The following is a 22114-nucleotide window of genomic DNA, read 5'->3' as shown; positions in this document are numbered from 1 at the left end:
ACATCAAATCATGGCTATTAAGAGGATGTTCAGGTACATCTCCTGTTGCTCTGAATTGAAAAAGGAAGGCAGAGAAATTTCAAATATTCTCCAAACTATAGAGTGTGGGAAGCACTTGGGGACCTGAAAACCTTGTCAGGGCTTATTCAGAGGGGATTAAACTGCACTGTTCCTCCAGCCTTTCATCATCATTTAAAGATGTCTAACTAGAGGGGATTTCCCACTTGAGGAAATTGTGCCCTGAAGGTATACTATCCCATCCACACAAAGATTCCAGAAAGAACACACTATAGGACCCAGCAAAGCAGGCTGAACTGGACCTTAAAGCCCAGTAATTCTCACCCCAAGAAGTAGCTACAGCCTATGGCAAACTACAAACTCTTTCAAATGTGTATATGTTTTAATTTTTAGAGATGGTCTCATTCTATTTCCCAGACTGGAGTGAGTAGCAAAATCTGCCTCCCAGGTTCAGGTGATTCTCATGCCTCAGCCTTTGGAGTAGCTGGGATGACAGCTGTGTACCAACACGCCCAGCTAATTTTGGTATTTTTAATAAAGATGGGGAGGTGCTGGTCTCAAACTCCTGGCCTCAACTGATCTGCCTGCCTGGGCCTCCCTAATTGCTGGGATTACGGGTGTGAGCCACCACACCCAGACTCTCAAGATTACTATTTGACCTTAGTCAGTATTCTTCCTCCTCTCCTACCCCATCAAACAGAAACAAAAGAGAAGGAAAGTGAGAGAGCACACCACAACCCCATCCCATAGTGAATTTCAGCCAAATAATAGCTTAAGGTAGAAGAGGAGTTAAGCATTGCATTAGTTTTGTCTTCAGACATTTTTACATTTAAACTATCCCTAGAGATTATAGAATCTACCCATGTCTAAACATTTAAATGTTTTTAAGTAGGTTGACTGTACATTTGTTATCTAAACTGAAACTTCTTTGAAAGTGAAAATGAGGGATGCTAAAAAATGAACAGGTGTTAATTTATAATAGGTGTAAACTTTTATAGTCTAAACTGTTCCAGACACACCAGAAGGTATGATCATTGTATCTCAGAGGAAAATAGCAAGACAACAACAACAACTTATGTTTGTCATCCTTTTAGATCACACTGTTTAACAAAAAAAAAATGAACTTTTCTTCTACAAACCTGACCTCAGTGATAATTTAAATAGTACCTGTACTAAAGTGGGAAAAATACACAGACCAGAGCTTGTGGCCACATCCAATTATCCCATTCCCTTAACTGAAGTGGAAATTTTGCCCAGGATTTTGTTAGCACATAGTCAGCTACTTCCCTACTTAAAACTGCCCCTGTTTTTCTGCTAATAACTGCCTCTTTCTGCTTCTGTACCTCAGCTTATTGCTTACTAGCTAAAAAGCGTTAAAAAAAACGGCTGCGTTGTCTAAAAGTTGTGAGTTACTTCTCTTGTCCCCTCACCTGTAAAAACTGTGTACTTTTCCTAGCGGGGGGTCCAGACTTTTGGGTGTAAACCCTTCCGGGCCCGCCGGCTTAATAAAGAGTGTTCCTCCATTTCCCTGAAGGCCTCTTGGGTTTCTTGCCAGGTAAAATTTTGGTTCCCTGAGCGGGAAACCCAAGCGCACTGGCCCCTTGAGCCACCGGTTTGAGGTCGGAAAGGACGGACAGCTCGCCTGTTCCCCGCCGGCAACAAGGAATGGGCCCTGTAAGCTTCTACAGGGCCTCCTTTCCTGGAGGGGAACTGCTGCTGCTCCGGCGTTGCTGCTCACCGGACTCTAGGGGAAAACGGACTGAACTGAGGGGAACTCCGGATAAGGTAAAGTCGCGGGACCCGACTCTAGGCAGGCCTGTGTGAGCACGGAAGGGGAGCCTGATCACCTCCCGGGGTCTCCATTTGGCGACAGCAGGTGGATTTCTCGGGTTAGGGTGGGAATGTGATGACCTCTGAGTGCGTGTGTGAGTGTGTGGGGAGTTCAAGAGCCTGCTCTTGAACCTCCCATCTGTAGCTTCACGGTGCAAGTTACGGAGCTCGACAGGGCCCGAGCCTGCGTTTCTGTGGCTAACCTTATAAGGCTTATGGCGGTATCTAGCTGAGCTCAAGTTGAGCTCAATCTGAGTCGAGGGATTATACCGACCTGACTGCTAAGAGACGCCTAAATTCCCGCAAGGGGCGCAGCCAGGTGGGCATCTGAGTGGTCCTTCACAGGACACCCCTCCTTTGTCTGTCTTGCGTCACCATTCAAAAGAGGACACACATCATGGGGAAAAGTCAGGCTAAGCCCACGGTCCTAGACTGTATGGTCAAAAACTTCAGGTAGGGCTTTTCTGGAGATTATGGGGTCAAAATTACCCCAGGAAAGCTAAAAACCCTCTGCAGATCAGAGTGGCTGGTGCTTAGCGTTGGCTGGCCACCAGAGGGCACCCTGAAAGTCTCCAAGGTACAGGCTGTTTGGAAGCTGTGACCGGGAACCCTGGCTACCTGGACCAGTTCCCATATATTGATTCCTCGTTGGAAATAGCTCAGACCCTCCTTGAGTTCGATTCTGTGCTGGTAGGAAGGGACAGTGCAAGGTCTTCATGGCCCAAGCAACTAAGGGGCCCAAGCAACCCATTCATTAGGATGACCGCGAGGAGGAGCTGCCATTGCCTTATGTCCTTCTAGCACCATCACCCCCCAGCCCACCAGCCTTGCCTGACACACCCCCCACGCAAAGCGGGGCGGGCGATCTGAGCACCCTCCCTTGTAGCTAGATCAGTGTGCATGCTGCAGAGAGGTGGGACACTGGAAGAACCAGTGCCCCAAGTGGACGGTCCCTGGTAGGGCACCCCCGAGGGAGGGCAGAATACCAGCCAGAACATAGCCAGGCCCACCTGATCGGCTTGGCCGTGATGGACTTGGCTGAAATGGACTCAGACTAGGGCAGAACAGGCTCTATGAAACTTGAACCCAAAAGCCCATGGTCAAGATGAAGATAGAGGGCCATCCAGTGACTTTAATGGTAGATACTAGAGTGGAGTACTTGGTGGTCACCACTCTGGTTGCCCTATTTAGCAACCGGAAGGCAACTGTTGTGGGAGCAACAGGTGAACAGGTAGAGCCCTGGCTGTTCTGCCAAGAGTGGACATGCCAGTTAGGGGGCCACCAGATATGCCATGAGTTCCTCTACCTGCCGGAATTCCCTTTTCCCCTTTTGGGAAGAGACTTGTTGAGCAAATTGGGGGCAAAAATCACCTTTGAACCAGGGAGGCAGCCAGTCTTACTTTAAGTGAGCGAAAGGGGGGCCTACTCCTGGCAGTCAAGCTTCTACGTGAGGAAGAAAGGAAACTGCACACTGCCGAGAGGTCAGAGGAATTCCTGGGCACCTTCCCTGCAGTCTGGGCAGAGATGAACCCCCCAGGAACAGCCAAGGCCCACATACCACTGATAATTGACCTCAAGCCTGGAGCCCTCCCTGTCAGGCAGAGACAATATCCAATACCCCAAGAGGCCCAGCTGGGAATCCGGGAACAAATTTCACAGCTTAGAAAGGGGGGAATCTTGGTCAAATGCCAGTCTCCCTGGAACACTCCCCTATTGCCAGTGAGAAAGCCCGGTGGGGGATATCGCCCAGTACAGAACTTGAGAGCAGTAAACGGTGCCACAATCACCCTGCCCCCGGTGGTTCCTAACCCATACACTCTCCTGGGCCACCTCTCCCCTAAGGCTGAGTGGTTCACATGCCTGGACTTAAAAGATGCCTTTTTCTGTCTACGATTGGCACCAAAGAACCAGCCACTTTTTGCCTTCGAATGGGAGGAGCCCCAAACACAAAGGAAGATGCAACTGACCTGGACTCGGTTGCCCCAAGGATTTAAAAACTCTCCCACATTGTTTGGTGAGGCACTTGTTGCAGACTTAGCTGCCTTCCCATGAGAGGACCTTAATTGCCCACTGGTGCAGTACGTGGATGACCTACCTCTTGCCAGCAGGGAGCGGAAGGACTGATGGGAAGAGACCAAGGTGCTGCTGCTGCAGCTCCTTACAGAGGCAGGATATAAAGTCTCATGGAAAAAGGCCCAAATCTGCAGACAACAGGTGAGGTACCTGGGGTTCATCATCACCAAAGGACATCGGGCTCTGAGACCGGAGAGGAAAAGGGTGATTTGCTCCATGCCCACTCCCAACACCAAGAGAAAGCTCTGGGAGTTTCTCGGGGCAGCAGATTTCTGTTGCATATGGAGTCCCAGTTTCTCTGACATAGCAAGGCCCCTCTATGGGGTCCTAACTGGGCTGGAAGATAAACCTCTTGAGTGGGGTAAGAGCCAAGACATGGCTTTCCAGGAAATCAAGGCACTGCTTCAAAATGCCCCAGCACTAGGACTTCCAGATGTCACCTGGGAATTCAGTCTATTTGTTCAGGAGAAAAACAAAACAGCTCTGGGGTCCTCACCCAGACCGTTGGGCCTTGGCAGAGGCCAGTAGCATATCTGTCTAAACAGTTGGATGCAGTGGTGTTGGGATGGCCCCCTTGTCTCTGAGCCTTAGCCGCCACAGTCATTTGGATGAAGGAAGCTGACAAGCTAACCTTGGGCCAGACTGTCCATATTAAAGTGCCCCACTCGGTGTCCACCCTCATGAGCAGCCAGGGGTACCGCTGGCTCTCAAATGCTCGTTTGACCCACTACCAAGGGTTGCTCTGTGAAAACCCCGGGTCACTATTGAGACTGTGCATGGCCTCAAGCCAGCCACATTTCTACCCTCAGAGGAGGGGGCCCTGGACCACAACTGTAAGGAAATGGTCAATGAGGTCTTTGCCAGTTGGCCAGACCTCAAGGACTGTCCCCTCCCTAAGGCAGATTTAAACCTGTTCACTGACGGAAGCAGCTATGTCCAGAATGGGGAGAGGTATGCGGGGTATGCAGTCACCACCGCCACTGAAGTGGTCGAGGCAGCCCTTTTGCCCAGAGGCTGGACAACACAATGGGTGAAATTCAGGCCCTGTGCCGCTTGGAAGGCAAAGCAGTCAATATTTACACTGACTCCAAGTACGCCTTTGCAACTGTCCACATACATGGGGCGATATGCTAAGAAAGAGGGCTGCTGATAGCAGGAGGAAAAGAAAAAAAATAAGGAAGAAATTCTCAGACTGCTAGAAGCAGTTTGGAAGCCCAAAGAGGTAGCTGTCATACATTACAAGGGCCACCAAAGAGGCACTGATCTTACCTCTACAGGAAACTGGCTGGCTGACCAAGAAGCTAAGGCAGCTGCACTGAAGAAAGGGCCTGTGCAGGCCCCTACCCACTTGTTCACAGTCACCCCTTGGCTCCGAGAGGATGTGGGAAAGCCAGAGTACTCTAAAGAAGAAAACCTGTAGGCACAGCAGGAGGGGGCAAAGCAGAGTGCTGGGGGATTGTGGCTACTCCCTGACCACAGACCAGTGGTGCCTAAGAACTTGGCCCATACCATCACTGCTCAGTGCCATGGTCTCCCCCACCTAGGTAAAACTACTCTGAAAACCTTACTCAACAGGTATTACTATAATGCAACTCTCCCCACACTCTGTGCTGCAGTAAGCAATCAGTGTCTTATCTGTGCTGAAAACAACCCCCCACAGCAGCTGAAACCTGCCCCAGGGGTGCAATGGATGGGTGGCTACCCCCTTGAGGACATAGAGGTGGACTTCACTGAAGTCAAGCCCAGTAAAGGGTACAAATACCTACTGGTCGTTGTATGTACATACTCAGGCTGGGCTGAGGCACTCCCAACCAAGACAGAAAGGGCCTGAGAAGTAGTGAGAGTCCTACTTTGTGACATTGTTTCCCAGTACGGTATTCCACTCACCATGCACAGTGACAGTGGGTCAGCATTTGTGGCAGAGATCATCCAGGCCCTCACCAGAGTGCTCAAGATTAAGTGGAAACTTCACACAGTCTACAGGACACAAAGTTCAGGGAAAGTGGAGCGCATGAATCGAACCCTGAAGATTACACTAGCAAAGCTCTGTCAGGAAACCCAGGCTTCCTGGGTAGATGTGCTTCCTCTAGACCTGTTGCGGTCACAGTGTACAATGAGGCCCGCCAGTTACTCACCCTTTGAAATCCTATTTGGGAGGCTCCCGCTCTGATTAACAAGGTGAGGGGAGACCTCAGACAGCTGGGGGAAACAAGCATGACATCCCAGCTCCAGGCATTGGGAAAGGTGCTATCCCGGGTCAGTTTGTAATAGAAAGAGCACCTATCTCCCTAGCCAGTCCAGGAAATCCCTTCCAACCTGGGACCAGGTCTGGGTGAAAGACTGGAAAAAGGAACCCCTCTAATCTGTCTGGACAGGGCCGCATACTGTAATCCTTGTCACCCTAACTGCTCCTAAAGTTGCAGGAGTGGTTCTGTAGGTACACTATTCCAGAGCCAAGAGGGCCCACCCGAACACATCACTGGACTGGTGGACTGCACATCAGACCCTCGGCACCCCACGAAAATCATGCTTCGGCGGGCTGAATCCTGAGAACTCATCAAGCCCTGCTCTAGTCACACAACCAGAAGCTGACTAGTCAATGCATGGCTGAAGCTTGAGAAGCCTCCACTGAATCAGCAAATATGGACTGAAATCTTAATACTTGGAACTATTCTGACATTTGTTGTTCTACTGCTGTTTTGTCATCATTGTCCTTTGAGGGACAGTCCTTGTCCATGTCTGGTGTAAAATGTCACTTCCTGTTTTGCTATTAATAATCTGCTTGGCTCTTGCCTAATTAACATACTTCAGTGCTTCATTGAAACCACGGTAATTAGAAAAACCAGTGCTCAGTTTCTGGCCCTCAGTGGGTACAAGCTGCTAAACACAGACACCAGGGTGTAAGGTTGATGATCCCTAATATTCAAAAGAGAGCATCAAAGGGGGGAATGAAGTGGAAATTTTGCCCGGGATTTTGTTAGCACATAGTTGGCTATTTCCCTATTTTAAAACGGCCCCTGTTTTTCTGCTAATAACTGCCTCTTTCTGCTTCTGTACCTCAGCTTATTGCTTACCAGCTAAAAAGACTTAAAAAAAACTGCTGCGTTGTCTAAAAGTTGTGAGTTACTTCCCTTGTCCCCTTACCTATAAAAACTGTGTACATTTCTTAGTGGGGGTCCAGACTTTTGGGTGTGAACTCTTCTGGGCCCGCTGGCATAATAAAGAGTGTTCCTCCATTTCCCTGAGTGCGGCTTGGGTTTCTTGTCAGGTAAATTTTTCTGCAACAAAATCTGTCCAATAAAAACAAATTCACACTAAGATAAGCAGAGATTTTATCAAAGCCTAGTGTAAGAGAAAGAATTCTCCAATATCAGGATCTCTCCAATATCAGGATCTATAGAGGTGAGCAGAGAGCATGATCCATGTGATCTGATAGAAAATATTTCTTGCTGTGGTCAGCCAATTCTCAACATGGACTGTTAGGGAGATATTCTGTATTTTAGCTGGGGAAAAGCTGAGATTAGGGGCCTGTGTGGAGAAGACAAAAATGATGAAAGTGTGGTCCAGCTAAGGTAGAAGATAAATAATGGACAATTGTAAACATGAGGTGAAACCATGCATGGGCACATCATGCCACATACTTGTAGTGTAGCCTTGTCTCCATCTCTAAATGTCTTTAGCCATTTCCCTTTACCTTAATCATGCACTGTTTCAGCCTTACATAAATTCAGAAGACTAAGATGAAAAACAACTATGTATCCTCCATCCAGCTTAATAAGTCTTAATAGGTTCCTCTATTTGCTTCACATATTTTCATTTTATTAAAAAAAAAAAAAAAAACTTATGTACTTACAACCCTTTGAGAACAATTCCCAAAATACATTCTCCAGACTACTGAAAAATGTAACTGCTATTCTTAATTTGTTGTGTTTTAATCCTTGAATGCAAATGTATAATCAACAATAGTTCTTGAATGTTTAAAAATGTGTTATAAATATTCCCATACTCTCATAATTATCATTACACAACTTGCTTATTTTCACTGCACATTATTTCATAATTTTAAACATTTGATTCATGCAGCTCTAGTTCATTAATTTCACCTGCTGATTAGAGTTGTACTTCATGAACGTTTCATAATATTTATGAATTCTTTAGTTGAGAACCTTTTTGTGGATTCTTTATTATTTCAAATAACACTAAAACGAACATTCTTTCAGATGCATCCCTGGGTGCTTAAGCAAGAGGTTCCATGGTCTATATATCCAGATGGTGAGGTTTGTCCAGCTTTTGCTTTACCAGGTATGCTCACATTTGTTTTCTAAAGTGGTGTTGTTACATTATGGTGTCATTTTCTATCCTTTGCTCCACTGCTCTCCAGTATATGGCACATAGGACTGTGACAGTCTAATGTATGTAAAAAGAGATCTCATTCCAAAACAAAACAAAACAAAAAAACTTTGTTATTTTCTGTAGATTTTCTCTTTAGATATTTTGTCCTCAAATATCACCATACTCATCCTAGTCGTTTTTGCTATGAAATTATTTTGTTTGCATCTAATACTGAATACATTTACTGTATATATTAACTTATAAATAGATATAAGAGTTTTATAGTTGTTTTGAGGGAGGAGGCCCTTAATCACCCTTAGGCATCTAAGGCCATCCCCCACTTGACTTCCACAATGAATTTCAATAGGAGAAGTAAAGGCTAGCAGACCTGGGACCACCTTAACCACCCTCCTATAGATGGAAGGCATGGTATGGAGGAATCTTTCCAAAAGGCACTGTTTTCACTTAAACAAGATCAAACCTCCACCTAAGCCACTATACCCCAGGCCTACTCCATGGCCCAATACCCTTTCACATGTAAATTCTAGAGTTGTAAACCCAAGACCCTTTCACATGTAAATTCTAGAATTGTAAGCTCAAGACCCTTTCACATGTACATTCTAGAATTGTCAGCCAAAGACCCTTTCCCATGTAATTTCTAGAGTTGTAAGCATTTAAAAGGGCAGGAACTTTCTCTGTGAGCTCAAGCTTGGCTGTTAGGCAGCTAGGCTGCCTTGTCCCAGCTGGATAAATCACCACTTCCTTCCCAGTTCGGTGTTCAAGAGGTTTGTTTCTCGAGGCCACTCCTACTTCAGTTTAACTTTTATTTCCCAATTTAATTGTATTAAAGTCACAGATAATAATATCTTGCAATAATGGTTTTTTAGATTTATTTGAATTTACTCTTTGAGTATATTTCTAACCAGTTTATAAATTTTAGTGTATTCTGAACTTAACATATACTTTAACTAATTAGGTAAAAAATTATGTAAATCTATGTTAGAGTGTTATCATTTGTCTACCTACATCTATGTAAGAAAATTTAACTTTTCAGATTTACTATGCACACCATTAGCTTCTGATAGAAATATATTGAAGTTTCCCATGTTTGTGGATTTTGTTGGTTTCTACTTACTATTTCATTACGTTTATTTATATTTTTGAAGCTGTGGTTTTAGATGCAAAATATTGGTGATGCTTAAATTTACTTGGTGAATATTTTCTTGGGTGGCTATTTCTGTTAAAGCTTATTGACTTAAATTTTATTTTTATCTGCTAGTGATTCTACTATAGCAGTTTGATTTGATTAATAATTGCTTACTGTATTTTTTTGATTAACCTATTTTGAGACTTATTGTATGTGTTTGTCTTATAATTATTTTTTAAAGCAGCATATAGTTTTCCTATTATCCAAAATGTAAAACTCTCTATAAATGATTTATTTTTGCCTATTTTCTCTCATTGTAATTATTGATACATTTTGACTCATCTACAGTATCATAAGGTGTGTTTTCTCTTAACCAGGATATTAATTTTGACATTGTTGCTGCTTCTCCCTGCAATGCCCCTTATCATGGTGCCCTTCCCTGAAAAATTATACTTTTAATTTCACCAGTGTTATTCTTGCCGCATGATTTGATTTTCCCAATGATATCTGAGTGAAAGTAACACCGGTTATCCTTTAGCAGAAGCACTGCAGGCCAGTATGTGGTTTGCTATTATCTCTTCCTGGCCAGGCACAGCGGCTCACAGTGGTTATCCCAGCATGATAGGGAGGCTGAAGCAGGAGGATTGCTTAAGGCCACAAGTTTGAGACCAGCCTGGGTAATGAGCAACATAGCAAGACCCTGTGAATATTTTAAAAAATATATAAGGTATGTGTGTATGCGTGTGTATGTGTGTATGTGTGTATACATATAATTTTAAATATTTAAAAAATTTTTTAAATGGAAAGTTATATATATTATACATTATGTATAAAATTTATACAAATTAAAATTTATGTATATGGAATTTATAAATTAGAATTTATATATTTAGATATATCTATACATATTTATATGCATATATATGTGTGTATACATATATATATACTTTATATATATATAGTTATATATATATATATATATATATATGTACTTTATATATATATAAAGAAGTCTAGAGATTTTCAAGTATAAGCTTCTGTATCAGCCTGAGTCATAGAATGATGGTTACATGGAGTCAGGCCAAGCTCAACCTACAGTAGTCATGTAGTCAGAACAAAAACCACACCAGTGTAAATGACTGATATTTAGGGGTCATATTTTCATACAGCAGAACCCTCATCATCTGACTGGAAGGAAGATGCTTGTGTTTTACTTTTTTTTTTTTTTTTTCCTTTTTGCTCTGTCACTCAGGCTAGGGTACAATGGCATGATCTCAGCTCACTGCAACCTCCCCACCTCCTGGTTTCAAGTCATTATCCTGGCTCAGCCTCCCAAGTAACTGGGATTATAGGTGTGCACCACCACACCCAGCTAATTTTTGTAATTTTAGTAGAGATGGGGTTTCACTATGTTGGCCAGGCCGGCCTAAAACTCTTGACCTCAGGTGATCTGCCTGCCTCAGCCTCCCAAAGTTCTGGGATTACAGGCATAAGCCACTGTGCCCGGCCCTTGTACTTCACTTTGTTCCCATCCTTTCTATCCTTCACTTGGTCAGAGCTTGAATACATAAAGTTTTCTACTTTTTCTTTATTTTTCAATGTTGATTTAAAAACTTTAAATTCCCTTCACAACGTTTTTCTGAAAGATGTCTTTAAATTTTCAGCACGCAAGGAATTTTGCAAGCATTAGCTACCTCTTGGTCACTCCTCTCCAACCAGTGTGATATTCTTTACCTGAATTTTAAATTCACTTTTATTTTAAACCACACATAATGGTTAATAATTTATTAAAATTACCAAGTTAATTTTTATAGAATGCTTATTATTTTTACTTTTAATGCTCTTTCTCCACCCAGTTAATGATTACTTACCTAGTGATTTTGTGGTTGCTGGACACTTGCCCCAGTCTCCTGTTTAGAACCAGGTCTTATAATGACAAGTTGTGGGTACTCTTCTCATGCTCATGTTGGGAACATTAAAGTATCACTTCAGAGGCAGCAGGCAGCTTTGCTCAGGATGGGTTAGCTTGTTGTGGCTTTGTTCTCTGTCTCACTGTTAAAACGTGCATTCTGAATGAAGAAACCCCTGAAACAGGCTTTGTGTGAGCAACGTGGCTGTTTATTCACCTGGGTGCAGGCAGCCTGAGTCCGAAAAGGGAGTGGGTAGAGGGTGGTGTGATAGGAGTTTGTTTTATAGGTTTGGGGTAGGCAGTGGAAAGTTACAGAAGTTACAGTTTAGGGCAGTTTTTTGCAAGCTGGGAGGGGGGCCGTAGGGTCTGGAGTCACCAGGTCCACCAAGGTCGGTTACAAAGTCCAATTGCCTTATCTATGGAGGCGGGAATAAGGAACAACAGAAGAATGTGTCAAATTAATTAAGTACCACAGGTGTTGATTATTCTTCCCCTTTTCTTGGTTTTCCAGTCACTTCAGATTTTCTAATTCCAGGAGGCCATTCAGAGGTATACATGTGGGTCACAGGGGTCATCATGGCTCAACTTAGGGTATGGCCTATGGTGCAGCCAGTTCAAAGAACCTTGCACTCACTAGTATGTATTTATCATAAACCTTAATGCCAAGTTGGGTGTAGTAATATATTTTTCCCCTAGCAGGAACTTGTAAACACCAATCAATTGTGTATTTTGTAGCCATGTCAGTACACAGAAAATAATTTTTAAAAAAAAATTATAAAAGATACTACCAACCTAGCTCTCAATCAAACTTACATTTAAGGGTAGACATTTTTTCTCATTTTCACATGTTTCCGGAGAGCTTAGTGGATCCAATTTCAGCCTCCTTTGAACAATATTTATTTCTATTACTCCTCAAAACAATACTCCACTCCTTTCCTTTTTTTTTTTTTGCCCAAGGAAATGTAAAAATTTTTGAACCTGACTTTGGTCATTTGACTTTCTCTTTGTGAATGCTGCCTGTGATTCAAATGTGCTTAGAACAGAGTAGCTCTTCAGCGAAGACACTTACTATACCATAATGAATGACATTTTAATTCTCACAAAACTCCTCTTTAAAGGAATTTTCCTATGCCCTAATTGATTCAATGACTTCATTCTCCTTCTTTGTGAAACATGAGTTCATGCCACATAAGAATCTTGATATTTTTGCATTTTTTATAATTTGTACACATAGTTATCTTTGCTTAGCCAGATGTTAATAGGGCCTTTTCTAAGCCAAGGCTAATGTTGCTTGGGAAACAGTTGAATTCTGGTCCTATGAAATAAGGAGTGACAAGTCAAAACAGAGTTAATTTTTTTTACCACTCATAATCAAAGCTCTTTTCATCCTAAATTAACTAGGCAAACACTGCTACACAGTAAATATTCATTTCCTTCCAAAGAAAATGCAAACTTCTTACATGGCAAAAGTCTATTACTTGTAGTATATCTTATTTCTCTCTCAGTGCCTCTTGTATTTACTCTCTCTCTCGTTGAATGTGTGTGTGTGTATGTGTGTGCGTGCATAAAAATGATACTGGCATTATTGTAGCTGAGGGCTTATTTCTTCAGGGCTATGTATTATCTAGATACATAGATATGTCCACCTGACAAACATGATGGAATGTGAGGTAGTGATGGCAGCAGAAGGGGATACAGAAAGATTTTTATACAAAAGGATTATCCAGCAAGAACAAATGTGCACAAATACTTCCAAGAAAAAGGAATCTAGGAAAACCTTTAACTTTTACGTTTAAAAAATTGTATGTAAAAAGGTTTTTGGCCGGGCACGGTGGCTCACTCCTATAATCCCAGCACTTTGGGAGGCTGAGGCGGGTGGATTACCTGAGGTCAGCAGTTTGAGATCATCTGATTAACATGGTGAAACGCTGTCTCTACTGAAAATACAAAAATTAGCCAGGCGTGGCGGTGGGTACCTGTAATCCCAGCTACTTGGGAGGTTGAGGCAGGACAATTGCTTGAACCCGGTAGGCAGAAGTTGGAGTGACCTGAGATCGCACCATCATGCTCCAGCCTGAGTGACAGAGTGAGACTCTATATCTAAATAAATAAATAAATAAATAAATATTTTTCTCTGCTGCTCTACAAAATGTTCTAATTATCATCCTGTAACAATTGTTCTATTTTTTAATCCAAATCTTAAGAAGAGAGAACTGTATTTTTACGTACAAGTATGCCCAAAAAGTTTCATTGATGATATTTCAAAAGTATTTTAGAAACTCTAAAGTAAAAACGTATGCATCCTCTTGTAATTTTTTTTAAAGAATTGTGGGAAAATAACCATATTGAGCCAACGTGATATAAAATATTTTCAAATTATTAAAATAGTGTTTCCCAATCTTGGGACTTTTAAAATTATATGAAGCTAAAATATTATTGAAAACTATCATAGTTTAGCCATGGAGACATGTTTCACAAAATATAAATCCTAACACAAGCTTTTTTTGTGTGCTAAAATGCGCCTGAAAAACACAAAAGGAGATGTAAAGAGTTATAGCTTCTGTAGAGCAAATTTTATTGCTAACCTTTGGTGCACTATCACACAAACTCCAATGTATGCCACAGAGGAGCTCAACTCTGTATGTTTTTGAAATACATATAAAGCTTGACAGAATTTTATTCTCCTTATTAAATATAGAGAAACCACCCCTGCCTACTTAATACCAAGTTGCTCTTTGTATAGAGCTGGTTCAGTAAAGCTTGAAGAGACCTACCTGCATCTTGGATTTTTCTTTGGGTAAATAGGTGGGTGTTTCATTCTAAATTAGCCAAATGAAGCTTGACAAGCTTGCACAACGTGCTGCTGTGCAAGTATGAGTGCCTGTTGTAAGGCTTTAGGTTACTTCTTTTTCTAAATTTTTTTAAATGTAATCTTACATTTGTAAAAAGCTAGTTTTGATTCTCCTTTCAAAACTTGTTCACCTCCAAGAAAGGCTTGCTATTCTCCATTAAGAAAAAGTTCAACCACACAAATTAAGAGCAGCCTACTTTTCAGTTCCAAACCTATATTAAGGTATATAAGGAAGGCAGGAAGAAACAGTAAAATAAAAGGGACTCTGGAGGCTCATGCCTTAAGAAGTTTTCAATCACAGTTTAAGATTAAGTGTCTCAAATCAGTATTTAATTTACAGTTTAAGATTTAATAACAGTCATTGCATGTTAATTAAACAGCAATGGATCATTTACCAACCTGTTTAATGAGGTGTAACAACTATTGCATATAAAACATACCGACATTATTATAACATTGCCATTAACTTTCAATAAATCTGTTTGAATAATTATTGGTATTTAAGTACTATAAAATCCCTAACATAACTAGGAATACCTATTTATATTTAATAAAACAGGAATTTTATTATAGGAATAATTAAATTCCCAGGACCACATTCCTATTTTTGTATGGTGAACAAATCCTTTGTGCAACTGTGGGAGTTGCAGCTCCACTAAATGAAGAATTCAAGAGGGAAGAATTCGGCCCACACTGAAGGAATTATTATTCCATCATTATTTTTAGAATCACACCTTTCTTTAGGGGCAAAGCTTACTTTTCCTTTAATTAATAAATATAATTGGAAGAGTCCTTCCTCTGCTATTCTTTTTAATGGAGAATCATACATCCTTACTTCCCTTCTGCTTAGACAGGATAGACTAGAAAGACCCAGCCTAAGAATGTGATTTAACCTGTGGTGCAGAAAAACAGTACTTTTGATGTTGAGAGGATTTTGTGTACCCAGCAAGGAGCAGAGCACTCTGCTGACTGCAGTAAATATAGATAACAGGCCTTACGTGGTACATGTGTCACTAAGCTGCCCATACAATGAGAAAGATATGATGCTGTGGAGAACTGATCTACTCTAAATAATAAAGTACAATGCTGTGGTGCTGAGAGCAATTTCAAAAGGTCTGTGGGTGGACAGAGAGCAAGTGGAGTTCAGCAAGACTATAGGAATATGGAGCTATGTGGGGAATAATCTTCAGTATGAAAGAATTAATAATTAGAATTGCTAATATCTAAGCTTTGTGTGACAATTTATTAATGTAATACACGCCCCATTTAACCAGATTTTTAAATAAAAGCGTGCTGGGGTTCTCCAGAGAGTAAACAGATTGATAATGACATTGTATGAAAAGCAGATAATATGTTCTGAAGACAGAGACAGGATCAGGAGTTCAGTGGAAGGTGGAGATGACATAAGGGAAAACATGAACAGCCAAACAGTACCATTAATCATTTACTGGGCACTCAAACCATTTTTTCCCCTTTTAATAAATTTCTAAGTGAACAATACAATATTGTTGAATATGATCACAAGGTTGTAGCAAATTCCAGAGCTCATTCCTCTTACATAACTGAAACTTTACACCATTGATCAGCAACCTCCCATTTCTCCCTTTCCCCAGGCCCTCAAAACTGTCATTCTACTCTTGATAGATAATTAGATAAAAGAAAATATGGTATAGACACTCAATGACATAGCATTCAACCTTAAAAAGAAGAAAATCTTGCTATGGATAACATTGTGGAGAAACTGAAGGACATTAGGCTGAGTGAAATAAGCCAGTCAGAGGAGGTAGACACTCATAAATCCACTTATACGAGGTAGCTGAAATAGTCAAAATCAAATGTTTATGTAAATTCTGAAAGTAAACTGACCCTCTGAAGCTGGAATACTTGCTTGAGTATTATGTTTTGTTAAGTTTAGCAGAGCTCAACGTGGTGCCAAGTGCTGTTAGTTCTACCAAAGGATAAGACATAAACTCTATTATTCAAGTTGGAGAGGCATATATTATACAAACAGAACAGCAGAGAATGGAAAAAAATCAAAGTTTATTTCAGTGCTAGTTATATACAACTGAAGTTAAAGAGGAAATTTTAAAAAGCATAAGATTCGGTGAATATGTAGGAAAGTTTTCCATAGCAGGAATTTACTCCATAAGGAGCAGAGATTGAGTAAGGAGAGGTGCATAGACTAGGCATTTCAAGGCAGGGTAAAAGCTTGAGAGAATCTATGTGTGGAAACATCTTAGCATCATAAAACAATCACAACACTTAGAAAATGATAACTTTGTAAACAGATAAAAGTCTGTTTTTATTAGGGCAGATGCAATGGAAGTATTTGTGCACATTTGTTCTTGCTGTATAATCCTTTTGTATAAAAGTCTTTCTGTATCCCCTTCTGCCATCACTACCTCACATTCCATCATGTTTGTCAGGTGGACATATCTATCTTCAAAAATGAGCTGAAGGATTGCTTACTTTGTATAGTTTTTCCTGTTCATCTATAAGAAATTAGCATCTTCCTCTTTGGGACTTCTTGCTGTTCAGATACTATACTGCTCTATTGAAACTTATGGATTTCTTTGATTGCCTTTCCCTAATTAACTCTAGGCAATTTGCAGGCACAGCCTATTTTCTATCCAACTTGAATCATTAGCTGTAGTAGAGTGATAAACCCATAGTAGAGACTCAGGATTTTTATTGAATATTTACTGCTCTGATACTACATGTAAACATTCAGAGAGATTACCATGACTGCACTCTGGCTCCTTAACTATGGCACTGCCGAGAATGAGGGAGTGGGCACCACGTCCAGGCTTCCCTCTATCTTCATAATTAAAACCTCCTCCCAGGAAAAGACTGCCATTGGTCTTTTCACATTGCCGTGATTCTGTAAGAGTCTCTGATACAAGGGATGTTTGACATCTCATCCATCATTGCAGGGCAGGACTTTCTTCAGGCAGGCTCTGAAATCATCCCACTTGTGCCAAGAAAGGTCATAACATTGTTGAAATTGATAAATATTCATGAATTATAGACTGTAATTTTGTATAAACTGAAATACATTACTTTATCAGAACATAAATAAAAGTGGTATCATAAAACTCTGAACCCCCTGAGGGTGTAATATTCAGGTAAGTATTTCTAAGGAAACTCCCTTCCCCATATGCCTTTCTCCAACATGGAGAAATTATTACTGTAAAAATATGTTAATTCGAGTTTTCAATCGTTTCAGTTTAAAATAAAACTTGAAATTTAAAAGCATAATTTTTATGTAAAAGTATGATCAAATTGCATTTATAAAGGCATTTATTTTCTGTATTCAGCAGTAAATAAACATAAATTGCATGAGAATTAGATTTCTCATTGCTAAAACCTGTCTGCCTAGAATAATGTTTGCTTGGTGGATACATGTGGAATCCATGAAGATTTGTTTCTTTTTTTTATGGATTCTACTGTGACACTTTGCCTTTAAATAGTATGTTCACATTATTGCTTTTAATCCTACCCTGGCTCTGTACGATATGTAATTCAGATTTAATTAATCCAGTTTTGCACATAGGGATACATAAACATTAAGAAACATGCCTGAATTATCATAGGCTGTTTTACACAGACCTAGCAATAAAGCAATGTCCTCTTACCTTCAATTCTAGATCATCTCTATCTTACCAAGATACATAATTAAAATTACTTAAGTCTGTAAAAATATGATTTGCTTATTTCTAATATCCAAATATATAGCTTGGCGAGACTTGATAGTTTAAACTTTAATGTAAAATTAGCTTAAGTCTAAATTTGAGAGACACCAAAAAAAAAAAGAACCATAAATTTGAGAGACATAATAAATGTTTTCTATACTTTCTCCTTTCTGATCCCTTAATTTATACATAAACACAAAACACACATATTTGCACATATATATATATGATTATGAAGTATATATATTTACACACGCATAAAATTTGTATATTTTATTAAGTTCAGTAATTCATTAGCACTTTATTTTCTTTATGGCCATTAAAAAAATTTTTTTTTTTTTTACTTTTTGAGACGGTGGCTTGTTCTGTCACCCACGCTGGAGTGCAATGGCTCAATCTCAGCTCACTGCAACTTCTACCTACCGGGTTCAAGCAATTTTCATACTTCAGCCTCCCGAGTAGCTGGGATTGCAGGTGTGTGCCACCACGTCTGGCTTATTTTTATATTTTTAGCAGATACAGGGTTTGACCCTGTTGGTCAGGCTGGTATTGAACACCTGACCGCATGATCTGCCTTCCTTGGCCATTTTTAAAGGGATGTTCTGTTCTTAAGGAAGAATGATATTAACTATCTACTTTAAAGAGACATATTCTTATTTACCAGTGTCTAGAGAGAATCCTACTGGACTTTCCAAGTCCAGGAGAAGTTTTGTTAACCTGCTCCTGAGTAAAGCTTGTAGAAATTAAAAAAACAACAACAAGCTTTCAAAGTCTCTGGAAACAACCTTAAAGGAAACATCCCTAAGGGAAAAAAAGCAAATGATTAAATATCTCCTTATGAAAATCAATGGAAATTTGTTAAGAGAGTTAGAGTTTATGATATTTGAAGTAAGACTGCTCCCTTCTTTCCTTATCCCAGCTCAGAGAAATAGAGCCTCTTTTTCAGATTTTGTTTTTTTTCAACCAAGAACATAGGGCTTTCTCTCAGCTCTCAGTTGCAGAGCTTTCTTATGGGGAAAGTAGAACTTCAATGTTTCTCATCCTGCCCTCAGATACTCTTGCTGAGGAGAAGTCCCAGGCAAATGCAGCTGATAAGCAGTAGTTCTCTTCTACACAAATCCACTCATAAAATGGGGATTCTCCTTTGGATGTGGTGTGCTATAAATGTTGACCATACTATTGCTTACCCTGGCCTTTAACACTGTAGTTCCCCTCCAGGAAAGATAAGTCAAGAGGATCTCAGGTTACTGACCTTCTTTAATAAGTATCCAGCGCTTGCAGTAGGGATGTCACTGAGAGATGGGTTTGTCAGTTTCTTACTCATAGTAAGAAAATGAGCCTTGGTTCAACAATTTTGCTGTGTAGAAGAAAAGCAGGCCATAAAGCTAACAGTTCCTAATATCTTTCTAAATGCAAAGAACTCAGGCTGGGTGCAGTGGCTCACATCTGTAATCCCAGAACTTTGGGAGGCCAAGGTGGGTAGATCACCTGAGGTTGGGAGCTCAAGACCAGCCTGACCAACATGGAGAAACCCCGTCTCTACTAAAAACACAAAATTAGCTGGGTGTGGTGGTACACCCCATAATCCCTGCTACTCAGGAGGCTGAGGCAGGAGAATCACTTGAACCTGGGAGGTGGAAGTCACAGTCACGTGAGCTGAGATCATGCCATTGCACTCCAGCCTGTGCAACAAGACTGAAACTCTGTGTTTAAAAAAAAAAAAAAAAAAGCAGTGAACTCATTTGCAACAGAGATTGGAGAATTTGAAGTCTGTAGTGACCCTCAAGAACAAGAAAAGATGTGGTGGAAGGGAAATGTGAGGAGGTTTCTAGATTGAATGAAGATTTAGCTTAGATTGTTGGCCAGTTAGTTTGCAGAAGGGGACTGAGGAATAAGACAGTGGAGAGGAATCCACTTTGGTCAGAACAAATATTGAATATAGACCTCAGAAACTAGTTCTTCAAAGGAGTCAGTTTGATTGCATTAATTTGTAGAGCAATTTATGGCCCAAGATGCTTTTTTTTTTTTTGAGACGGAGTTTCGCTCTTGTTACCCAGGCTGGAGTGCAATGGCACAATCTCGGCTCACTGCAACCTCCGCCTCCTGGGTTCAGGCAATTCTCCTGCCTCAGCCTCCTGAGTAGCTGGGATTACAGGCACGCGCCACCATGCCCAGCTAATTTTTTGTATTTTTAGTAGAGATGGGGTTTCACCATGTTAACCAGGATGGTCTCGATCTCTTGACCTTGTGATCTACCCGCCTCAGCCTCCCAAAGTGCTGGGATTACAGGCGTGAGCCACCGCGCTCAGCCCCCAAGATGCTTTTGAGAAAAATAGAGCAATCAGAAACCAATTACTGGAGTTCAGCAGCTGAGTGTGGGCAGAGAAAGAGAGCCCTACAAATATCACTATCATGTAGAGTGATTGTGGGCAATACCCTAGTCTGTGCCTCCCTGGGGAGCAACATAGGAAGTTTAATTTTGGGAGGTTTGATGGGAGTAATGGTGGATACTTTTTCCTAAAATAATCTATAGCAGTCACAAAAAAACATAAACAAGTAAATAGCAATCAATATTGCAAAGGGAGAAGTACCTAAAGATATTTCAATATATTATCTGAAATATCCAATTTCTTAAAAGGATTGGAGAGTATGACCCATACATCAGAAACGAAGGTAGTCATAAAATAATTGCCTAGAGGAATGACCAGATGTTGGATTTAACAGAAAAATAAATTCAAGGTAAACATATGTTCACAGAACTAAAAGAAAACATGAAGAAAGTAAAAATAAAAAGGTATCATAAAAATGTCATGTCAAGGAAATAACATTAATACAGAAATGCAAATAGTAAAAATAAAAAGGAAATTCAGAAGTTAAAAAATATAATAGCTACATTTAAAAATCACTAAAAGGATGCATCAGTAGATTGGAACTGACAGAAAAAAGAATCAGTGAACAATAATTATTTTATTTGCTTTGAAAAAATCAAATAAGAATTGATGAATAATAAAGTAAGGAGGAGCCCACTTTGGTCAGAACAAATACTGATCACAGATCTAAGAAACTGTCTCTTCAAATGAGCCACGATTTGATTGCATTAATTTGTACAGCAATTTATATCCTAGGACCCTTAAAAATAATGATGGATCTATAGAAATTATTCAAGCAAAAATACAGATTATAAAATGGAAGACAAATAAACAGAGTCACAGAGAAATGTGAGACACTGTTAAGCACACAAACTTCTGCATAATGGGAGTAAATTCAAAAATAGAGAAAAGAATAGATAATATATCTGAAGAAATAAAGGCTGAAAACTTCCCAAATTTATTTTACAACAAATCACTCTACAAGCACAGCAAGCTTCATAGGATAAATTCAAGGAGATCTACAAAAGAGAGTTATATAATTGTAATAAGATCATACTAAAATGCTAAAAGTCACAGACAAGGAGAAAATCTTGAAATTGGCAAGAGAAATATGACTCATCTCTTATAACCCAATAAGATTAACAGCTGGTGTCTCAGAAGCAACATGCAGGCTAAAAGGCAGTGGAATAACATATACAAAGGGTTTAAAAACAACAATAAAACTGCTTACCAAGAATTCTATATTCAGCCAAGTTAGCTTTCAAAGGAAAGGTAAAATTAAGATATATAGATGAATATTGATGGGAGGAGGGGACAGGGCAGCTGAATAGAAACAGCTCTGATTTGCAGCTCCCAATGATGCCAACAGAGAAGTTGGGTGATTTCTGCATTTCAAATTGATGTACCTAGTTCATCTCACTGGAACTGGTTAGGCAGTGGGTGCAACCTACAGAAAATGAGCAGAAACAGGGTGAGTCATCGCTTCACCCAGGAAGTGCAATGAGCCTAGGGACCTCCCTCCACCAGCCAAGGGAAGCAGTGACAGACTGTGCTACCTGTCCTGGGTACTACACATTTCCCATGGATTTTTGTAATTTGCAAATCAGGACTTTCCCTTTTGAGTCTATACCAGCAAGGCCCTAAGTTTCAAGGACAAAACTGGGCAGCTGTTTGGGCAGGCACTGAGATAGCTGCAGGAGTTTTTTCATACTCCAGCAATGCCTGGAGCTCCAACAAAAGAGGAGAACCATTCACTGCACTGGAAATGGAGCTGAAGCCAGGGAGCTAAGCAGTCTAGCTCAGTGGGTTCCACTCCCACAGAGCCCAACAAGCTAAGAACCACTGAATTGAAATTCTCACTGTCAGCACAGCAGTCTGGAGTCAACCTAGGGT

At 40.5% G+C, this 22114-nt stretch overlaps 1 long non-coding RNA gene and 1 pseudogene across 4 annotated transcripts in view; one reads left to right on the top strand and one right to left on the bottom strand.

Annotated features, from left to right (window-relative positions):
• The window catches only part of LOC118145000 (uncharacterized), a 139006-nt gene extending 137227 nt beyond the window's left edge, over positions 1-1779 (bottom strand). For all 3 annotated transcript variants that reach the window (XR_013521738.1, XR_008474523.2, XR_013521737.1), the window contains exon 1: positions 1449-1779. This is a non-coding gene — a long non-coding RNA (uncharacterized LOC118145000). The remainder of the gene's footprint in view (positions 1-1448) is intronic.
• A 17-nt stretch (positions 1780-1796) lies between these two features.
• The window catches only part of LOC118144999 (hsc70-interacting protein pseudogene), a 49024-nt pseudogene continuing 28706 nt past the window's right edge, over positions 1797-22114 (top strand). The window contains exons 1-2 of the transcript XR_008474522.2: positions 1797-1894; positions 8142-8223. The product of XR_008474522.2 is annotated as a hsc70-interacting protein pseudogene (transcript). The remainder of the gene's footprint in view (positions 1895-8141; positions 8224-22114) is intronic.

Source organism: Callithrix jacchus, chromosome 8, assembly GCF_049354715.1.
Source record: "Callithrix jacchus isolate 240 chromosome 8, calJac240_pri, whole genome shotgun sequence".
Lineage (NCBI taxonomy): Eukaryota > Metazoa > Chordata > Mammalia > Primates > Cebidae > Callithrix > Callithrix jacchus.
The sequence above is the reverse complement of the archived record's forward strand: the minus strand, read 5'-3'. Positions and strand labels throughout refer to the sequence as shown.